The sequence below is a fragment of the Xenopus laevis genome, chromosome 8S (genome assembly GCF_017654675.1).
Source record: "Xenopus laevis strain J_2021 chromosome 8S, Xenopus_laevis_v10.1, whole genome shotgun sequence".
In the NCBI taxonomy this organism is placed as follows: Eukaryota; Metazoa; Chordata; class Amphibia; order Anura; family Pipidae; genus Xenopus; species Xenopus laevis.
The window spans coordinates 84,186,044-84,193,612 of record NC_054386.1 but is presented as its reverse complement, the minus strand read 5'-3'; the positions used below and the strand labels follow the sequence as shown (position 1 = coordinate 84,193,612).

General features: G+C 36.9%; 1 long non-coding RNA gene across 1 annotated transcript; it reads left to right on the top strand.

Moving 5' to 3' along the window:
- Nucleotides 1-223: 223 nt before the first annotated feature.
- Nucleotides 224-6,375, top strand: LOC121397786. The gene is made up of 3 exons (XR_005963920.1): nt 224-430; nt 2,582-2,783; nt 5,452-6,375. It is a non-coding gene; the product is annotated as an uncharacterized LOC121397786 (long non-coding RNA).
- Nucleotides 6,376-7,569: the final 1,194 nt, after the last annotated feature.

Genomic DNA, 7,569 nt, shown 5'->3' with positions numbered 1-7,569 from the left:
ATTTTTAATTCGTTCTTCCCAAGAAAACTACCATTCTGGAGGAGGAGGACCTCTGAGGAATATCTGACCACCTGTGTAACTGTACTGAGTAAGGAACTGTTTTGAAAACCAAGGTGCTGGATTGAATGGCCTGACCAAAAAGCTTCTTCCTATGCTTAGAAACATGCATCTTTAAGTGACACAATTTGCACAACCTTGCATGACCAACAAGGAATACTCTGCTGATATGTAACGTTTGCGAGATGTTTCAGACCCCTACATGGATGTTGCAGAAGAGGGCAAAGATGCACTTTATATTATAAGCAAGCAGACAAAAGACTGCACACGGATTTTCACACATACCATAAATGTTCTCACAAGGAGCTTTCCAATTCTAGCAAAGTCTGCTGATGTTATAACTGGTGGTGCAACAATTCTGCTATAGCATTTGGTAAGCATAAATATTTAGTAACTAAGTCATAATAGTGTGTAGAATCATTTGTAAATTGTCTTATTTGTTTAAATCCGTTATGAGTCAATCTGTGTGCTGTGACAATTATCTATTATTCCCTTAGTAACAGTACAGTATGTGTATGCAAACAAACAGTGCTCTTGTTTATAAGCTGTTCTTTACATGTATTGTTTTTTTTAGTTGTACCTGTTTTCAATTATGCTTTTGTATGTGTGTATCTGTGCTTGTTTTCAAATATTTTTTTTTACAATTTCTCATTTATAAATATGTTATTAATTTCCATATATCTACTAGCAATTATATCACTTCCCCAGCTAAATACAGATAAATACTAGTAATCTGGCCATACTTGCACAGTGAGTATAGATGTAATAAAATCTCCTTGTGTAAGAATTGATACTACCTGTCACAGGCAGGACCATGAGAAATCCACTTGTGTTAAGATAACTTGGGTTACTGTGCTATTCAGAACTCCAGGAATAACTAGGCTTGGTGTAGTTCAACCCACTGTACCCTCTTGATGACTATAATTGATAGTATATATTTATATATACTATAAATATATATATATATATATATATATATATATATGAGAAGGCTTGAGCACACACTTAGAAAAAACTTCACCGGGGTGCAAAGACAGAGTAGCTTATATAGTGATAGAATGCTGATGCACACCAGGATTTTCTTTTCAAAGTTACTTTATTTAATCAAAATTAAATTTAATTTTATTAAATAAAGTAACTTTGAAAAGAAAATCCTGGTGTGCATCAGCATTCTATCACTATATATATATATATATATATATATATATATATATATATATATATATATATATATATATATAGTATAAGTTAAATACTAGTCTTAGTTATTATATAGTTCTGTCTGAATTATTCTTGTTGAAGAAAAAACAAATTACAAAGAAAGGAAAATGATGATCCATAATAAAAGTATAATTACAGTAGCTCACCAAGTTGATCATGTGGTCCAGGTGGACCAGCCCCAGACCCCCAGCTTCAGGGAGCGTCAATCTGAAACACACAGCAAACAACAGGGCAATCCAACACTCAGAGGAATCCACAGGGCCAATAGTATACGTTAAAAAGTTAAATCTTTATTGGTCAAAATTATGATTATAAATCCATCTCCATAGGCCCTACGAGTTTCATACCAGCAAGCCCATGATTAAGTACCTTGCTGGTACGAAACGCGTAGGGCCTATGTATGACCAATAAAGATATAACTTTTTAACTTATACTATTGGCCCTGTGGATTCCTCTGAGTGCCGGATAGCCCTGTTCTTTTGCTGTGTGTTTCATAGAAAAAAACAAACACACACATCAAATCAAGAGCTAATATGGCAACAATCTCAATTCCACAGTTTGCCCCAGATTGCTTCCCATTTACCAAGGTCCAAGTTTGGGGGTTAGTTACAGGTTCTGAGCTACCCATGATTCTTTCTATTCAAATGAATCAGAAGCAGTCCGGCCTAGTCGCAGCTTTCTGATCAAATGCCCAGGTCTACATAAAAGTCGAAATTATGCAGTATGTCAAATTGTCTTCTATTACTTTTCACTATGGACAACTGCAATGTCACAGCTGAACAGTTTTTGCCTATAAAAAGGATAATCAAAACATGTAGTTCCAGTTGTACACTAACAAAGTAACTGAAGATAATTTCACAGGTATTAAATTTAATCTAAAGAGCTTTCAAAGGCTTCATAGTCCAAATTATTTTAAATTAACTTATTCACTTTTCTACAGCTAATGGCTGGCAATGCATCCAACTTTGGGAAAAGTTATATCTCCAAGTCCTCATAAATCCTATTTTACATACACCCACTGCCACTAAATAGATCTGAATACCTTCCTTCACAAGCAGTTTCTCTTCAAGCTTGAGTATCTTCTCAAGGAATAACAAGCCATGTGAGTGAGCAGTTAAACATTGTAGGAGCTGGAGAAGCCTACTCCTCTATATACATGGACGCAAGCCATTTTCAGCAACTTATCTGGAAGAAAATGTAAAGAACACCTTTCTAATAGTATTCAGCACAAACTGTTGTAAGGACGCATCTGAAGAAACATAGTGGTGTTCTAAACCCCCTCCTCACTTTTCTTCCTCATCAGATTCTCTGAGATTTTGATCAGTATTAAAAGATTATCTGTGCATGTTTCTGCAAGGAGTCTTGAACAAAAGAAGAGGATTTGGTGAATTAAGAATTACACTGCCCAAATCTTATTTAAAAAGGAAGAGATAAGAGGAAACCATGCCGAAGAGGATACCAGCTGCCAGAATGAAATATTTTCTCAGAACCTGACACATCACATGGTATGTGGCCATTGATTGCTTGTTTATGTTTTTTTCTTTTTATACATTACTGATCATTTTAGGCAAATAACCAGTTTATTGAAAACTGATGATTTTATATACAGTAAGTTCAAAAGGCCTATTTATTATTATCAGAATAAATATTACAATCCTTTCTCTGCTTAAAGGCAATTATATATATCCGTAACTGCTATTAGGTTTCTGAGGGTGATGAGACTTTAGCAATTGGCCTACCTCAGCCATATAATACAAGACTCTTGGGAAATCAGCTTTCAAACTTCATCTACTACTTACATTGGTTGAACACATTATTAAAAAACACTTCTTGTCACTGAAGTGAACCACTGACATTTAAAATGAATGCTGCCTATTTTAACACCAGTCCTAAACCCTTATAAAGGAGTCAAGGAAGAATATATTTTCTGTTAAAAGGTACCAAATGTCATTTTCCATTTTCCTTCCCAGGTGTATAGTGTGTATAGGGCCACTTGCAGCATCATCAAAAGTGTCAGAGAAAACCCAGCAAGCCCGTTTACTTTAGACTTACCACTATTAGACACAAGTAAAGCTTTAAACTAAATGTAGAAACAGTCAGATCAATGTCCATTTGGGAGTGAATGAGTAATACTCTTCTTGTTTTACACACTTCTAATCCACAAGGAATACTTAAATAATTCTCCAAAGCATGCTTACAAGTCAAAAAATATAGTTTATTACATCAAAGTATTAAAAAACATTAGAAAATCCCCTTAAAGCGCCTAACGTGTTTCATGCTTACCTAGCACTTGTGGGATTTTCTAATGTTTTTTAATACTTTGATGTGATAAACTATATTTTTTGACTTGTAAGCATGCTTTGGAGAATTATTTAAGTATATATGGTTACACCTCTGTTTGGTCACTAGAGGGCTCCGGCATGCTTAAGATTGATGTTTATTGACCTCTACTTCCAAGTTGATCAATATAGTCTAATCCACAAGGACCTGTTTCATAAATGCTAATGTGTAATATAGTTAAAAGTAAAAAAAATGTACTGGAAAGGGCAGGCAGACATTATAGAAGAGGTGCTTGTAGCAATGAAGGAAGGCTGGGGCCCATTCTGAGATGAAACATTACGCATATCATATCAGTCTGAATTGCGATCCTCGAAGTGTTTTTTAACTACAACTCCCACCACTTATTTACAACCACCCTTTACCAACAGCCTTCACGCCATAAGTTTATCCTATTTTTCACACGTTAAAACAGCCCTGAGGATGTACATCAGACTTATCTTCATTCTCAGCTGACAACATGCTTTAAAATGTGTATCATGGGGACTGAGGGCACGTACTGGTTATTTCCAGCCAAAGGTAAAATGGTTTATATATTGAAGTGTCTCCTTAGGTCTCAAATGATGGATTCTGACAGGGAAGCAAGCCAAAGCTGACAATAATCGATACTAATGCAGGAAGTACATTTTTCCATTTACAGTTCCTCATCTCCTATATTATATTAGCAGTGGGAGTGGGAGTCAAATACACTCTGTTTCTAATAAAAAAAAGCTCAAGATGCCATATTGATCTAGACCAGGGCTGTCCAACTGACCTCCCCTTGTGTGACCCCCCCACATGAAAGTCTGCCTGCTGTGTCTGCTTACCATGCGTAAGATTTAACTGGCCCCTGCATTGTTTAAGCACACTTGTAACACCTCTATTGTTCACACCCTAAATCCCTATACTATTCACATCTCAGACCCAGACTGAAACTACCCACATTGGTTCACCTGTTCACACTCTTACAAACTGCTGAAGGGGCACCAGCACTGTGTCACTATATGTAGCACATCTTAGAGTGGTTCTGATAGGTTTCCAGCTGCAGTGATGAGCAAATTATTTTTGACATGCTCCACAATTTTTTGAATGCATTAAAGTCAAGGGGCATCAAATTTTGCCGTCGTTTCGCAGATGGCGAAATGTGAAATTTCGCCATGAATCCATAGCTGGTGAAAAAAATCCACCCATCACTATCCAGCTGTAACTGTCTGTTATGCCAGCTACCATTACTATTAGTCAGACATATATTGCATGCTCTGGTAAAAATTGAAGTTTTTTTCTGCCCCTTGAATTTCTATTACCTAGTAAAATGGTGTATTTCAGGCACTGAACTTGAGAAGTAATAGCAGACTAATCTCATCCACCAGCTTGCTATGAAATCTCAGATTTCTTCTCTAGCCATATGCACTGCTAGAAGTAAGGCTCAGCCTCTATAGTGAAGATGAATGTTTATTGTTATCTTTTATAATAGATCTGCAGGCCACTGGATGATGTATCATGTACACCAGAAACACCTTAACTTTTTGCTTTAGTCAAAATCTCTTCACCTGCATCTTTTTCCCTTTCTGTACATCACATTCATTTTCAAATGTGTCTATTGTCTGCTGTCATTGCATAGAATAATTATATTTAAAAAATCAGGAAATTAAAATTGAAGCAACCTTCTGGCACACATGTCCTAACATCTGCTGATGGTTACTGCATTCCAGTGTGTCTCTTTGCAGATGTTACAATATTACCAAAATTAACCTTTTAAACAGCCCTCCAATTCTTGTTGTAACGTCATTGGGTTACAAAGGCTGCTCTACTTTTGACTTCTGATCTCTCTTTGTTATTATCTCTTTATAACGGCAGGTATTCTTCAAAATAAGTGTGCAGCAAATTAGACTGAAAATGACACCAAGTGGCCGGCGAGAGGCATTGAATCCTGAGAATCAAGTAGAATCCAAGGAAGACCGTGAGGAACGTGTTCTGGCCATGTTGGGTATCATTGGGGCAATCTTGAATCTACTGGTCATCATCTTTGTCTACATATACACCACTATATAAAGAGATGGAGTGTAACGGTTACTGCTGTTTAACTGTAGACCGTTGTGGCAGGGAATTGTGACCTTTATGGAGCTAGACTACAGCCAAAGTGCAGAACATACATATAAATTATCAAAACCTAGAACTACACACAATCCATCATCAGGTGACAATGGATAATACTGATAAACGGCACCTGTGAGCTAAAACAATATAAAGGCGTGCCATAAGCCTGTGAAGTCAAATGTCTGTTTACATACAGTACTTTACTTTACTGCAGGTTATTCTTCCAAAATTAACAGAGTTAAGCACAACAAGGTTCAGAAATGCTGCGTCCTTCAAACCATCTCAATATTCAAAAAGTGTCTCCAACGGATGGAACATATTCTTATAATGACTCTAAAATGCTCAGCGATGAGGTTTTTTTGAGCACTGGAAATTATCTTCATGGCTCTAACTTAGCCAATAGTGCAAAATTGAGTTCTACCAGGTCTTTGCTTGCTTTGCTTCTGTATCAACATATTGTGCATCTTTTTGAAAGTTAAAACATTTTTGAGACACAGTGGTGTCCCTTGTCATGCACGAAACAAATCTTATGTCCCACTGCAGATAATTTGTTGTTGGGACAACAGCAAAAAAAAATGACAGCAAACATTTTAAATAGCTACTTGTACAGTGATGCTGGATATCGCTGCAGGATTTGAAGCTCTTACTAATCCATTCTTTATTAAATTCTCTTCCTTAAGAGAAGATACAATAGCGTTTATAAAACACCATCATACTCATGGATATACTTGGTGTTAGGCAGAAGCATTCCAAGGGCAGTATGTACATGGACTTGGATGATACGAATAGATACCTTACGGATTGTTCACTGTACAAAAACTTTCGTAAACGAAAGTATCAAAAATGTGATACATTTGCAAGGGCTTCCAAGTTTGATTTGAAAGAGACAATTGTGCAATTACAGTATTGTTAAAAGATCATCTTGAATTAAAGCAGTAAGGACACTTTAATATGTAAAAAGCAAACAAAACAAACATTAGTGGGATCCTTAGATGTGTAACTTGTGAACCAAATCTGGTACTGGTAATACAGTTAGGTCAAAAAAAGCTTAGAAAGCTTATGGGGAAGGTCCCCATAGGCTAACATTGGAGCTCGGTAGCTTTAAAGTGCCGGAGTAGGTAGTCGAAGTTTTTTTAAAGAGACAGTACTTCGACTATCGAATGGTCGAATAGTCGAACTATTTTTAGTTTGAATCGTTCGATTTGAAGTCGTAGTCGAAGGTCGAAGTAGCCTATTCGATGGTCGAAGTAACCAAAAAAAAACATTGAAATTCTAAGTTTTTTTACTTCGAATCCTTCACTCGAGCTTTGTAAATGTGCCCATATCAGTTTAACAATCCAGTATAAACGCCTACAGTATGTGTGTTCAGGTGCCCCCCCCCCTTCTCAAAAAGAAGGCTGTAGCCAGCAATACATTTATATATGTGCCTTTCAGATCTGTTTCAATGTATTTCCAATAATGCAGGCCTCCCAAACATTATACAGGCATGTGATCTATGACAAGTGGACTCCTCAACTGACCCTTCGCTTATAGCCATCCCACTGAACCCCACTGTTATATACCTTAATGAAACACCAGGAGCCAGACATCATGTAAAATGGCCTCAGCATTTATTGACATTTTATCAAATAAATAGGCCAGTCTCACCCCAAGGCAATATTCTTAAGCCAGAATTCCATAAAAGATTGCTACCATGCTCTGCCATTCCTCAGTGAAGACTTGAGTTCAGCACTATGGCATTATATCCACCACTGAGTATTAGGCTGCCTCTACCTACAGAGAGGATGGCCCCCAAATCTCCCACCAGCAGGAGCTGCATTTCCCACCATGAGAGAAGTTCAGCAGCCCTGCATCTGAGTCTTGATGATGATAGGAAAT